The sequence below is a fragment of the Canis aureus genome, chromosome X, assembly GCF_053574225.1.
Source record: "Canis aureus isolate CA01 chromosome X, VMU_Caureus_v.1.0, whole genome shotgun sequence".
NCBI classification, from domain to species: Eukaryota; Metazoa; Chordata; class Mammalia; order Carnivora; family Canidae; genus Canis; species Canis aureus.
The window spans coordinates 91,208,150-91,221,189 of record NC_135649.1 but is presented as its reverse complement, the minus strand read 5'-3'; the positions used below and the strand labels follow the sequence as shown (position 1 = coordinate 91,221,189).

General features: G+C 40.3%; 1 protein-coding gene across 1 annotated transcript in view; it reads right to left on the bottom strand.

Moving 5' to 3' along the window:
• The window catches only part of LOC144308658 (ferritin light chain-like), a 145,002-nt gene that overhangs the window by 27,966 nt on the left and 103,996 nt on the right, over positions 1-13,040 (bottom strand). The window contains exon 3 of the transcript XR_013375044.1: positions 7,666-7,742. The gene's annotated coding sequence lies outside the window, so the exon portion shown is untranslated. The remainder of the gene's footprint in view (positions 1-7,665; positions 7,743-13,040) is intronic.

Genomic DNA, 13,040 nt, shown 5'->3' with positions numbered 1-13,040 from the left:
TCATAATATGTTTTTAAAATCGTTTGTATTTCCTTGGTGTTGGTAGTGATCTCTCCTTTCTCATTCATGATTTTATTAATTTGAGTCTCCTCTCTCTTCTTTTTAATAAGGTTGGCTAATGGTTTATCTATCTTATTAATTCATTCAAAGAACCAACTCCCGGTTCTGTTGATCTGTTCCACAGTTCTTCTCGTCTCAATTTGGTTGAGTTCTGCTTGAATTTTAATTAATTATCTTCTTCTGCTGGGTGTGGGGTCAATCTGCTGTTTTTTCTCTAGCTCCTTTATGTGTAAGGTTAGCTTTTGTATTTGAGTTCTTTCCAGTTTTTCAATGGATACTTGTATTGCGATGTATTTCCCCCTTAGGACTGCTTTTGCTGCATCCCAAAGATTTTGAACGGTTGTATCTTCATTCTCATTAGTTTCCATGAATCTTTTTAATTCTTCCTTAATTTCCTGGTTGATCCTTTCATCTTTTAGCAGGATGGTCCTTAACCTCCACGTGTTTGAGGTCCTTCCAAACTTCTTGTTGTGATTTAGTTCTAATTTCAAGGCATTATGGTCTGAGAATATGCAGGGGACGATCCCAATCTTTTGGTATCGGTTCAGACCCGATTTGTGACCCAGTATGTGGTCTATTCTGGAGAAAGTTCCATGTGCATTTGAGAAGAATGTGTATTCAGTTTTGAGTTTGGATGTAAAGTTCTGTAGATATCTGTGAAATCCATCTGGTCCAGTGTATCATTTAAAGCTCTCGTTTCTTTGGAGATGTTTTGCTTAGAAGACCTATCGAGGGTAGAAAGAGCTAGATTGAAGTCACCAAGTATAAGTGTATTATTATCTAAGTATTTCTTCACTTTGGTTATTAATTGGTTTAAATATTTGGCAGCTCCCACATTCGGGGCATATATATTGAGGATTGTTAAGTCCTCTTGTTGGATAGATCCTTTAAGTATGAGATAGTGTCCCTCTTCATCTCTCACTGCAGTCTTCGGGTAAATTTTAGTTTATCTGATATAAGGATGGCTACTCCTGCTTTCTTTTGAGGACCATTCGAATGATAAATGGTTCTCCAACCTTTTATTTTCAGGTTGTAGGTGTCCTTCTGTCTAAAATGAGTCTCTTGTAGACAGCAAATAGATGGGTCCTGCTTTTTTATCCAGTCTGAAACCCTGCGCCTTTTGATGGGGTCATTAAGCCCGTTCACATTCAGAGTTACTATTGACAGATATGAGTTTAGTGTCATCATGATATCTATTCAGTCCTTGTTTTTGTGGATTGTTCCACTGAACTTCTTCTTAAAGGGGAATTTTAAGAGTCCCCCTTAAAATTTCTTGCAGAGCTGGTTTGGAGGTCACATATTCTTTCAGTTCCTGCCTGTCTTGGAAGCTCTTTATCTCTCCTTCCATTTTGAATGAGAGCCTTGCTGGATAAAGTATTCTTGGTTGCATGTTCTTCTCATTTAGGACCCTGAATATATTCTGCCAGCCCTTTCTGGCCTGCCAGGTCTCTGTGGAGAGGTCTGCTGTTACCCTAATATTCCTCCCCATAAAAGTCAGGGCTTTCTTGTCTCTTGCTGCTTTAAGGATCTTCTCTTTGTCTTTGGAATTTGCAAGCTTCACTATTAAATGTCGAGGTGTTGAACGGTTTTTATTGATTTTGGGGGGATCTCTCTATTTCCTGGATCTGAATGCCTGTTTCCCTTCCCAGATTAGGAAAGTTTTCAGCTAGGATTTGTTCAAATACATATTCTGGCCCTCTGTCTCTTTCGGCGCCCTCAGGAACCCCAATTAAACGTAGGTTTTTCTTCCTCAGGCCGTCGTTTATTTCCCTTAATCTGTCTTCATGGTCTTTTAATTGTCTGTCTCTTTTTTCCTCAGTTTCCCTCTTTGCCATCAACTTGTCTTCTATGTCACTCACCCGTTCTTCCACCTTGTTAACCCTCATTGTTAGGATTTCTAGTTTGGATTGCATCTCATTCCATTGATTTTTAATTTCTGCCTGATTGGATCTAAATTCTGCAGTCATGAAGTCTCTTGAGTCCTTTATGCTTTTTTTTCTAGAGCCACCAGTAGCTGTATAATAGTGCTTCTGAACTGGCTTTCTGACATTGAATTGTAATCCAGATTTTGTAACTCTGTGGGAGAGAGGACTGTTTCTGATTCTTTCTTTTGAGGTGAGGTTTTCCTTCCAGTCATTTTGCTCAGTGCAGAGTGGCCAAAAACAAGTTGTATTGGGAAAAGGAGAAAAAGAGAGAGAGAGAAGGAAAGAAAAAAGAAAAGAGGAAGAAAAAAAGGAAAAAAGAGAAGAAAAAGAGAAAGAAAAAGAAAGAAAGGTGGAAAAAAGGGTGGGGGAAGCAATCAGAAATCAAAAAGAAAAAAAAAGAAGAAAAAAAAACACGGGGGAGTATCTTCTGATTCTGTATACTTTAAGTCTCTTGACTTCCCCTGGAACTTGTCCGTCTAGGGGTCTTCTGGGGGAGGGGCCTGTTGTGCTGATTTTCAGGTGTTAGCACTTGGGGAGCTGCTGTGCCTCCTGGTGGTGCAGGACTCAGTGGGGGTTGTTTACCCCGTGAGGCCCCAGGAGGAACAACCCCAGTGGCGGGGCCAGCTCTGGAAACCTGGATTCAGCTCCTGCAGGAACTGGGCCTGGAGGCTCTGAGGCAGGGCCGCTGATCTGCTCAGCTCGGGGCAGGGGGCAGGAGCGTCCTTGCGGTCCTGGGCCCTCCCGGCCTCTGCCTGTCCCGGGGGGAGGCCGGATCCTGGGCTGTGTCCCGGCGCCCTGTGGTCCGGGGCCTGCGCTGTTGGATTCGGGCTCCCGGCCCTGCAGCCCCCTCCGCGGAGCCTCTTCCTCTGCCCGAGCCCCTCCGAGCTGCTCCTGGCCCGCAGCCCCCTCCACGGAGCCGCCGCCCGAGCGCCCCCCGAGCTGCTCCAGGTCCCGCCATGCACGCTGCAGCCCTTAGGGAGCTCGGCGCACTCTCCTGCATGCGCCGCAGGTGCTGTTAATGTCCCAGGGAGCCCGAGGGCACCCCCGCCCTCCTGGGTCCTGCTCCAACTCCCTGTGAGGCCTTTCCGCCCGGGAGGGTTGGTGCAGCTCCTGCTCCTCCGGGACGGGGCTCTCCTGTCCTGGGGACACTCGCCCCGGCCTCAGCCCGGCTCCTCGCGGGGCCCCTCCCCCTCGGAGGCCTTTTGTTTCTTTATTTCTTTTTCCCCGTCTTCCTACCTTGATAGAAGCGCGAACTCTTCTCACTGTAGCATTCCAGCTGGTCTCTCTTTAAATCTCAGGCCGAATTCATAGATTTTCAGGATAATTTGAAGGTTATCTAGGCAATCTGGTGGGGACAGATGATTTGGGGACCCTACTCTTCCGCCATCTTGCCCCTCCTCCGGCTCTTCCCTTTTGAATGAAGAGGAATACATCCTTAAGAAAGTTAGTGTCTTTTGAAGATGTGTTATCTTTCAGATAAAGGCTCACAGAAGTCTCCTTTTAATGAGATCAGCAATAAATTCTGTAAACAGGTGTTCTTAACCATCCACATGGCCCAACAAATGGACTTGAAGGGGTCCATGAACCCCACGAAGTTACACACATTTTTCATGTATATTAGTATTTTTCTGTGAAGGGTAACAAAGCATTTGTGCCATGAAAATGGACCTCTCAAATCCACTGCAAGGAACATAAGTAAGTGACTGATGGTTCTAGCTGCTGCACTCTGAAATCCATGACTGTGTTGATGCCAAGGCCATGCTTCCCATGGCCTGCTCCAAGCCAATGATGCAGGACCTCTCTGATGGTACCTCTGGCTCAAGGACTCCCTGACAGCTTTGCAGAATGCCTTCAGAACTGCATTGCAGTCTAAGACCCAACTGTCCTACCTTCCTTCTTCCTTCTCTCTCTCTTTCACCCAGAGTTAGATCTGCTTTGAGGGTTCCAGCCCCTCCCAGTTCCCTATTTCCTCTCACAGGCACAGTCCCTAATAAATCTCTTATGTGGCCAGTTCCATTGGGTATCTACTTCTCATGAGGCCTATATAAGTAGTACCAGGAGTCTGAGAGTATAGGCAGTAAGACATATAATTAAAACTCTTTCACTGCCCTGCAGTTGAATATGACACTGTCCTAGTTGGTAGGTGGGACACAGACTGTTGCTGGCACAATGTAGTAACTTAACGACTGCCAGCTTTCAGTAGGGTCCAGAGAAGAAAAGGGTTCTGCAGCAGCTCCAGGTTTTTGTAACACCATAAGGTCTGCTGGATTGTATAGCCCAAGTGGAAAGACCTTATAATGTTACAGGTATCAGAGGTGGAAAACGATACGGTTATGGAACTTATGTAAACTCCAACAGGAGAAAAGCAATGCAGACCCTGGGAATCAGAAGCAAGGGCCATTCATAGCAGAATATGGTATGCCTTTTAAGAAACAAGTCCTGATATGTCACTGGGCCCTAGTAGAAACAAAATGTTTGACTACAGGTACTAAGTGACAATGCAGCTGGAGCTACTCATTGAGTTGAGTTTTTTCTGAACTGTCAAGTTGTAAAGTCAGATAGGCCTAGCATCAGCCCATAACAACATGGAAGTGGTACATACAGGATGGGACCTGGGCAAAATGAGAGGAAAGAAATAAACTCCATAAGTGAGCATCCCAGATGCCCATGTCACCCATAAGAGTTGTACCAGTGCCCCACCAAGGCTTGAACCTATAGCCATATGGGGGAGGTTCTCATATGACCAGCTGAAGGAAGAGAATAAAGCTCTTGCTTGGTTTATAGATAGTTTGGTTCAGTGTGTGAATGAAACCTGAAAATGGATGGTGGCTATATTACACTATATTTAGGAATATCCCTGAATAATAGTGAGAGGAAGAATTTTCCCAATGAGTAGAAAATAAGTGGTACAACAGGTCATCCACTTCATGTGGAGAGAACAATGGTCTAAGATGAGAATATTTAGATTCATGGGCAGTGACCAATGGCCTCAGAGGAAAGACTCAAAGATCAAATACAAGGAGTTCTGGGGTAGAGCAATATGGATGGAAATATAGGAGTGGGTATAAAATGTGAGATCTTTGTGTAACATGTAAATATCCACCAGAAAGCATACACCGCAGAAGAGGCATCAATAACCCAGGAGGCAAAATGACTCAGCTAGTTGACATCAGCTAGCCTTTGTCATCAGCCACCTCAGAATTGGCATGATAGGCATATTCATGAAATGGCCATGGTGACCAAGATATAAGCCCAAAACATAGATTCCCACTTATCAAAGCTGATCTAATTACTGCTGCTGAATATCCAACGTGTTGGCAACAGAGACCCGTACTGAACTCTCAGGTATGGCACTATGCCTTGGTCATTTGGTGTTAAGTCATTACATCCTGGAAGAGTTGGTATGGGTTCATATTTCCTGCCTATAGAGCCTCAGTCAGTAGCACTATCCAGGGTATCATGTAAGGACCAATCCACAAGCATGCAACATAGCATCTGACCAAGGGACTCATTTTGGAGTGAAGGTGGAGTGGAAATGAGCCCATGACCATGGGATTCACTGGTCATACCATGCACCATATTATCCAGAAGCAGCCAGCCTCATAGAACATTGGAATTGCTTTTGAAAATAGTAACTAAAGTGCCAGTTTTGAGGCAATACTCTAAAAGAAGGGGGACCTTCAGGACACAGTGTTTATATTAAATCAGAGAACTCTATCTGGTGCTGTGTCCCCAGTAGGAAGAATACATGGATCCAGGGGTACCTGGGTGGTGCAGTTGGTTAAGCGTCTGACTCTTGGTTTCAGCTCAGGTTGTGATCTCAGGGTAGTAAGATCAAGCCCTGCGTCAGGCTCTGTACTCAGTGCACAGAGTCTACTTAGAGTTTCTCTCTTCCTCTCCCTCTGCCCCTCCTCCCTCTTTAAAAATAAAAAAAATTAATAATAATAAAAAAAGGAAGACATGGATCCAGAGGCTAAGGGGTGGAAGTATGTGCTTACCACTGGAGGACTCTGCTTCCAGGCCCATCAGCTCTGGGAATGACAAGATTGGTGGCCATGATCCTCAAAAAGGGCACACTCTTGGGTTGAGCATCTGCCTTTGGCTCAGGTCATTATCCCGGGGTCCTGGGACCGAGCCTGCTTCTCCCTCTGTGTATGTCTCTGCCTCTCATGAATAAATAAATAAAATCTTTAAACAAAAAAAGGTGGGGCACGCTCTTGCCAGAGGATACAGGAAGGGTCCCACTGAACTCTAAGCTATGGCTACTACCAGGACACTGTGAACTTCCTGTGCCCAGAGATCAGAAGGCAAGAAGAGGGGTCATAGTCATGGCAAAAGTAACAGACACTGATCATCAGGAGGAAGTAGGGCTGCTTTTACATTATGGCAGTAGGGAGGAATATGTGTGTTACCCAGGAGAACCACTTGGGCACCTCTTGGTATGCTTTTACCCGACTATAAGTATGAATAGGCAAGTGTAGCAATTCTAGCTTCAGAAGAGTATGATTCCCAAAGGCTTAGATATCTCAGGAGTGAAAGCTTTGGTTATACCATCAGGTAAAGCCAGTAAGACCTAACAGAGATCATAGTTGAGGGTGAGAGAAATTTAGAATGGATAGTAGAGAAGAGAGATGATAAATTCTAATTGCAGGTCCAAGACCAACTGTAGAAACAGGGGTTACAATTTGGCCCACTAACCCTTCTTTTCTGATATTTCCCCTCAGGAAATATGGCCCATGGTCACCATGGAGTATCTGTTCTCTGAATTTGTGTGAGGTAGTTCTGTGTAGTACGAGAAGTACACAGGCAGCCATGAGAATGCCCTTTTTAGATCTCTGACTGTAGGGTGTAGAAGTGACCCATAGTCCATTGGCTCCTAGCCAGTGAGTGAGTATGGTAGGAATACTAAGGCAGGCAGGAATACTAAGGCAGGCAAGATAGGAATACTAAGGCAAACCCATAGCCCATTGGCTCCCAGCCAGTGAGTGAGTATGGTAGGAGTACTAAGGCAGGCAAGTTCCTGGCAGAGGTAGGATTCCTATGATAGGACAACTTTGGCTCAAGGACCCCTGAAGAACCTTGTTGAACTCTCTGTAAACTGCACTGAAGTCTAAGACACTTCCACCTAAACTTTCTTCCCTTCTTCTCTCCTCTACAGGGAGTCAGATCAGATATCCTCAGTCTGACAGCTCTCCTAGACTCTCCTGTGCTGCCCCTCCCCAATATTCCCTCACAAGCCTTTCTCTCAATAAATCTCTTGCACAGCTAATCCGATCTTAGAGGACTTGACTCAACAGAGCTTTCATCATATACTCAAAAGTCTGCAACTTCAAAAAGGTTATGATCCATATATCAGATGCTGAGCTTGCATCCTTGCCACGGAAGAACCAGGAACAGAATTTGGAAGAGTCCCTGACTCATATCAATGGTCTCATTCTTGCTATGTCAAAGTAAGATTGTGCTGATGCATCTGGGAAGATGAGCCAACACTGGGAATTAGTTTAGGCCCAACAGTGATTTCTCTTCTCTTTGGCCAGGTAGGTCACCCTTCCAGCAGTCAGCCTTATTATATAAACTTTGAGAATTCAGTGGAATGTCACAAATGCAATTAAGCTAGAGAAATAATCTGCTTTAAGTTTACTTATTAAAATAATATATAAAAGAGAATAAAAATCCTTACCAAATCATCCAAGTTGCAATGCTATCAGTCATTTCAAGAACTTGAAGTATACCACAAACACAATGGCTTTCTCCATTCTGAAAAGATGTAGTTATGAGGGAAGATGATTGTAAACCATTTCTGGAGAAAATTAAATACATACATTTTGGGTTTTAGACAGTTTTTTTTTTTTTATAAAATGTGCACTCCCCAACAACACTTGAGTTTTCTCCATAACATTAATTGTATTTTGCAGGCAGGGAGGGGAACAATATCTACCTAATAGATCTATTACCCATGGGGGAGAGTTTTAGAGGCTGGCAACATCATCCTCTCTTATTAATGACAAGACTGATTCAGAGTACTCTTCACTGACCCATTTATTCATGGGTATGTTATCAAGAATAATCTTAAGCTTTCTCTTTCACCACATAATAAAAAACAAATGAACTCAAGCAAAATTCATACTCTATTCACTTTCTGTCCTATTCTTGTCCTGGTAAAATCTTCCTGGGTCTTTGCTTCTCAAAACAGCAAAATAAAAACTTTATTTTCAAAAGTTTCAGTATCTGAAATCTCTTCAAGATATCAGCCCAACTTAAGGTGGCTGAGGGTATAACCCATCTAGGGTAATGTGGGGGAAGAGGAGAGGCTTAAGTTGGGGTCTAGGATATAGGTGCAATAAAGTCTTCTTTAAAGCAGAAAAGTTCCCAAATGCCCCTTCCTCAAGAGTGATGTCTCTGGTGAAGCACCCTGGTGTTCACAGCTGGATATTAAGATGAAGAGATTGCTGGAATATCAGTAGGTTGATTGAATCTTTTCCTCATTCTTACATCCACAGCTGATTTAGTGGTCAAAGTCATCTGGGCATTCTCTTATGGACAAAAAAAAAATACTGGAGGTACATGCCAGCTCTGTAACTGAATTAATCAGGAGACCCAATTCACCAACTGACCTTAGTGGAAGCATCTAATTTCCTGCACCTAAATTCATCCATTTGTAGAACTAAGATAATGTTACTTATCTCTTCCTCATTCCATAGGTTCTTATGAAGGGGAAAAATACCTTGATTTTAATTTAATCAGGTTATATTGGCCAAAATAAAGTGACAAACATGACTCACAGGAATCTTTCAATGTCAGCCATGTTGGTTTTATATTTACCAAAAGAAAACTTAATATCCCTATCAAAATGCCAATAGTGTTTTTCATAGAATTAGAATAATCCTAAAATTTGTATGAAACCACAAAAGACTGCAAATAGCCAAAGCAATCTTAAGAAACAAGAATAAAACTGGAAGTATCACAATCCCAGATTTAAAACTATATTACAAAGCTGTAGTAATCAAAACATATAATACTGGCACAAAAACAGATGCATGGATCAATGAAACAGGACAGAGAACCCAGAAACAAACTTATACTGTCAATCTGTGACAAAGGAGGTAAAAATATACAATGGGGAAAAGATAATCTCTTCAATAAACGATGCTGGAAAAACTGGACAGCTACATTCAAAAGAAGAAAACTGGACCATTCTCTTATGATATACACAAAAATAAACTCAAAATGAATTAAAGATCTAAATGTGAGACCTGAAACCATAAAACTCCTAAAAGAAAATGTAGGCAGTAGTATCTTTGATATAAACCTTAGCAACATTTTTCTAGTTATGTCTCCTCAAGCAAGGGAATAAAAGTAAAAGTAAACTATTGGGACTACCCCAAAATAAAAAGCTTTTGCACAGCAAAGGAAACCATCAACAAAACAAAAAAGCAACCTACTGAATGGGAGAAGACCATTTGTAGATGATATATCTGAAAAGGCATTAATATCCAAAATACATAAAGAGCTCATACAATTCAACACCAAGAAAAGCCTTATAATCTAATTTCAAAATGGACAGAGGACCTGAATAGATATTTTTCCAAAGATATAAGATGGCTGACAGACACATGAAAAAATGCTCAGCATCACTAATCATCAAGGAAATGCAAATCAAAACCACAATGAGCTATGACCTCACACCTGTCAGAATGGCTAGTACCAAAAGACAAAAAATAACAAGTACTGGCAAAAATATGGATAATAGAAAGCCTTGTATACTGTTGGTGGGAATGTAGATTGGTGCAGTCACTAAGGAAAACAGTATGGAGATTCCCCTAAAGCTTGGAAATAGAAATACCATACTATCTAGTAATTCCACTGCTGGGTATGTATGCAAAGAAAACAAAAACACTAATTCAAAAAGATATCTGTACCCCTGTGTTCATTGCAGCACTATTTATAATAGCCAGATGTGGAAGTAAGCTAAGTGTCTCCTGATAGATAAATTAATAAGGAAGATGTGGTGAACACACACACACACACACACACACACACACACAGGACTATCACTCAGTCATAAAAGAGAATGAAATCTTGCCATTTGTGGCAATATGAATGGACCCAGAAGGTATTATGCTAAGGGAAAGAAGTCAGAGAAAGACAAATACCATATGATCTTACTTGTATGTGGAGTCTAAAAAAACAATCAGAGAGGGTGACAGAACATGAGAGACTCCTAACTCTGGGAAACAAACAAGGGGTAGTGGAAGGGAAGGTGGGCGGGGGGTTGGGGTGACTGGGTGACGGGAACTGAGGGGGGCACTGGATGGGATGAGCACTGGGTGTTATACTATATGTTGGCAAATCGATCTCCAATAAAAAATATACAAAAAAATCAACAAAATTGATAATCTATTAGCCAGACTCATAAGAGAAAAAAATGACAGAGGACTCAAATAAAATTAGAAATTAAAGAGGATAAATAACAATCAACTCCATAGTAATACAAAGTATTATTATGAAATTAAAATCTATAATTATTTGTAATCACTTAGATCTGCAATCTTTCTATGAAGAGAATATTATGAAAAATTACGTGCCAACAAAATGGACAACCTAGAAAATGGATAAATTCCTGAAACATATAATCTTCCAAAACTGAATCAGGAAGAAATAGAAAATTTGAACAGATCAATTACAAGCAACAATATTGAATCAGTAATTTAAAAACTCTCAATAAACTAAAGTCCATGACCAGATGGCTTCATAGGTGAATCCTACCCAACATTTAAAGAAGAGTTAATACCTATTCTTCTCAAAATATTTCAAAAAATAGGAGAAAGGAAGGAAAGGTTTCAAATTCATTCCATGAGGGCAGCATTACCTGATACCAAAACAAGATAAAGACACCACTGAAAAAGAGAACTTGAGGCCAATATGCCTGATGAACATAGATGTAAAAAACCCTCAACAAAATATTAGTAAACCAAATCCAACAATACATTTTAAAAAATCACTCACTGTGATCAAGTGGGATTTATTCCTGGGATGCAAGTGTGGTTCAGTATTTGCAAATCAAACAACGTGATCCATTATGTCAACAAAAGAAAGGATAAAAACCATATGATCATTTGAATAGATACAGAAAAAGCATTTGGCTATGTAAGACATCCATTCATAATAAGAACTCTGAACAAATCAGGTTTAGAAGGCACATACCTCAAATAAAGGCCATATACGAAAAACCCACAGCTAACATCATACTTAATGATGAAAAATTGAGAGCTTTTCTCCTAAGATCAGAAACAAGACAAGGATGTCCACTCCTCCCCACTCCCTTTTATTGAACATAGTATTGGAAGTCCTAGCCATAGCAGTCAGACAACAAAAAGAAATAAAAGGCATCCAAATTCATAAGGATGAAGTAGAATTTTCACTATTTGCAGATGACATACTATATTTAGAAAATCTTAAAAACTTCACCAAAAAACTACTAGAACTGATAAATCAATTCAGTAAATTTTCAGGATACAAAATTAATATACAGAAATCTGTTGCATTTCTACACATGAATAATGAAGCAGCAGAAAAAGAAATTAGAAAACATTCCTATTTACAATTGTACCAAAAAGAATAAAATACTTAGGAATAAACTTAACCAAGGAAGTAAAAGACTTGTACTCTGAAAACTCTGAAACACTTATGAAAGAAATTGAAGATGACACAAACAAAAGGAAAAATGTTCTGTTTATGGATTAGAAGAACCAATATTGTTGAAATGTCCATACTCCCCAAAGCAATCTACAGAGATAATTCAATCATTATCAAACTACCGATAGAATTTTTCCAAAGAACTAGAATAAATAATCTTAAAATTCATATGGAACCACAAGAGACCCCAAATGGCCAAAGCAATCATGAGAAAGAACACAACTGGAGGTATCATAATCCCAGATTTCATGATATACTACCAAGCTGCAGTAATCAAAATATGATATGGGCACAAAAATAGGCATATAGATCAATAGAATAGAGAGCAGAAAAAGAAACCTGTGCTTTTATGGTCAATTAATCTGCAACAAATAAGGCAAGAACACACAATGGGAAAAAAAGACAGTCTCTTCAATAACTGGTGTTGGGAAAACCGGGCAGCTACCAGCAAAAGAATAAAACTGGACCACTTTCTTACACCATACACATAAATAAACTCAAAATGGGTTAAAGACCTAAATATGAGACCTGAAACCATAAAATGCCTAGAAGAAAATAAAGGCAGTAAGCTCTTTGACATCAGCCATAGAAATATTTTTCTAGATATGTCTCGTTTGGCAAGGGAAACAAAAGCAAAATCAAACTATTAGGACTACACCAAAATAAAAAGGTTTTGCACAACAAAGGGAACCATCAATAGAACAAAAAGCCTACTGAATGGGCAAAGAATTTGCAAATGACATATCCAATAAAGGGTTAGTATCCAAAATATATGAAGAACTTATATAACTCAACACCAAAAAAACAAATAACCCAATTTAAAAAATAGAGGAACTAATTAGACATTTTTCCAAAGAAGACATACAGATGGTCAATAGACATACGAAAAGATGCTCAACATCACTAATCATCAGTGAAATGTAAATCAAAACCACAATGAGGTATCACCTCACACTTGTCAGATTGGCTAAAATAAAAAACACAAGAAATAACAAGTGTTGGTGAGGATGTGGAAAAAAACAAACCCTTGTACCTTATGGGAATGCAAATTGGTGCAACCACCGTAGAAAACAGTATGAAGTTTCCTCAAAAATTCCTCAAAAACAGTATGAAGGTTCCTTAAAAATTAAAAATAGTATTACCATATAATACAGTAATTCTACCACTGGGTATTACTCAAATAAAATGAAAACACTAATTCAAAGAGATATATGTACCCCTATGTTTATTGTAGCATTATTTACAATAGCCAAGATATGGAAGCAACTCAAGTGTCCATAGATAAATGAATAGATAAAAAAGATGTGGTGTATACACACAATGGAATATTACTCATCCGTAAGAAAGAATGAAATCTTG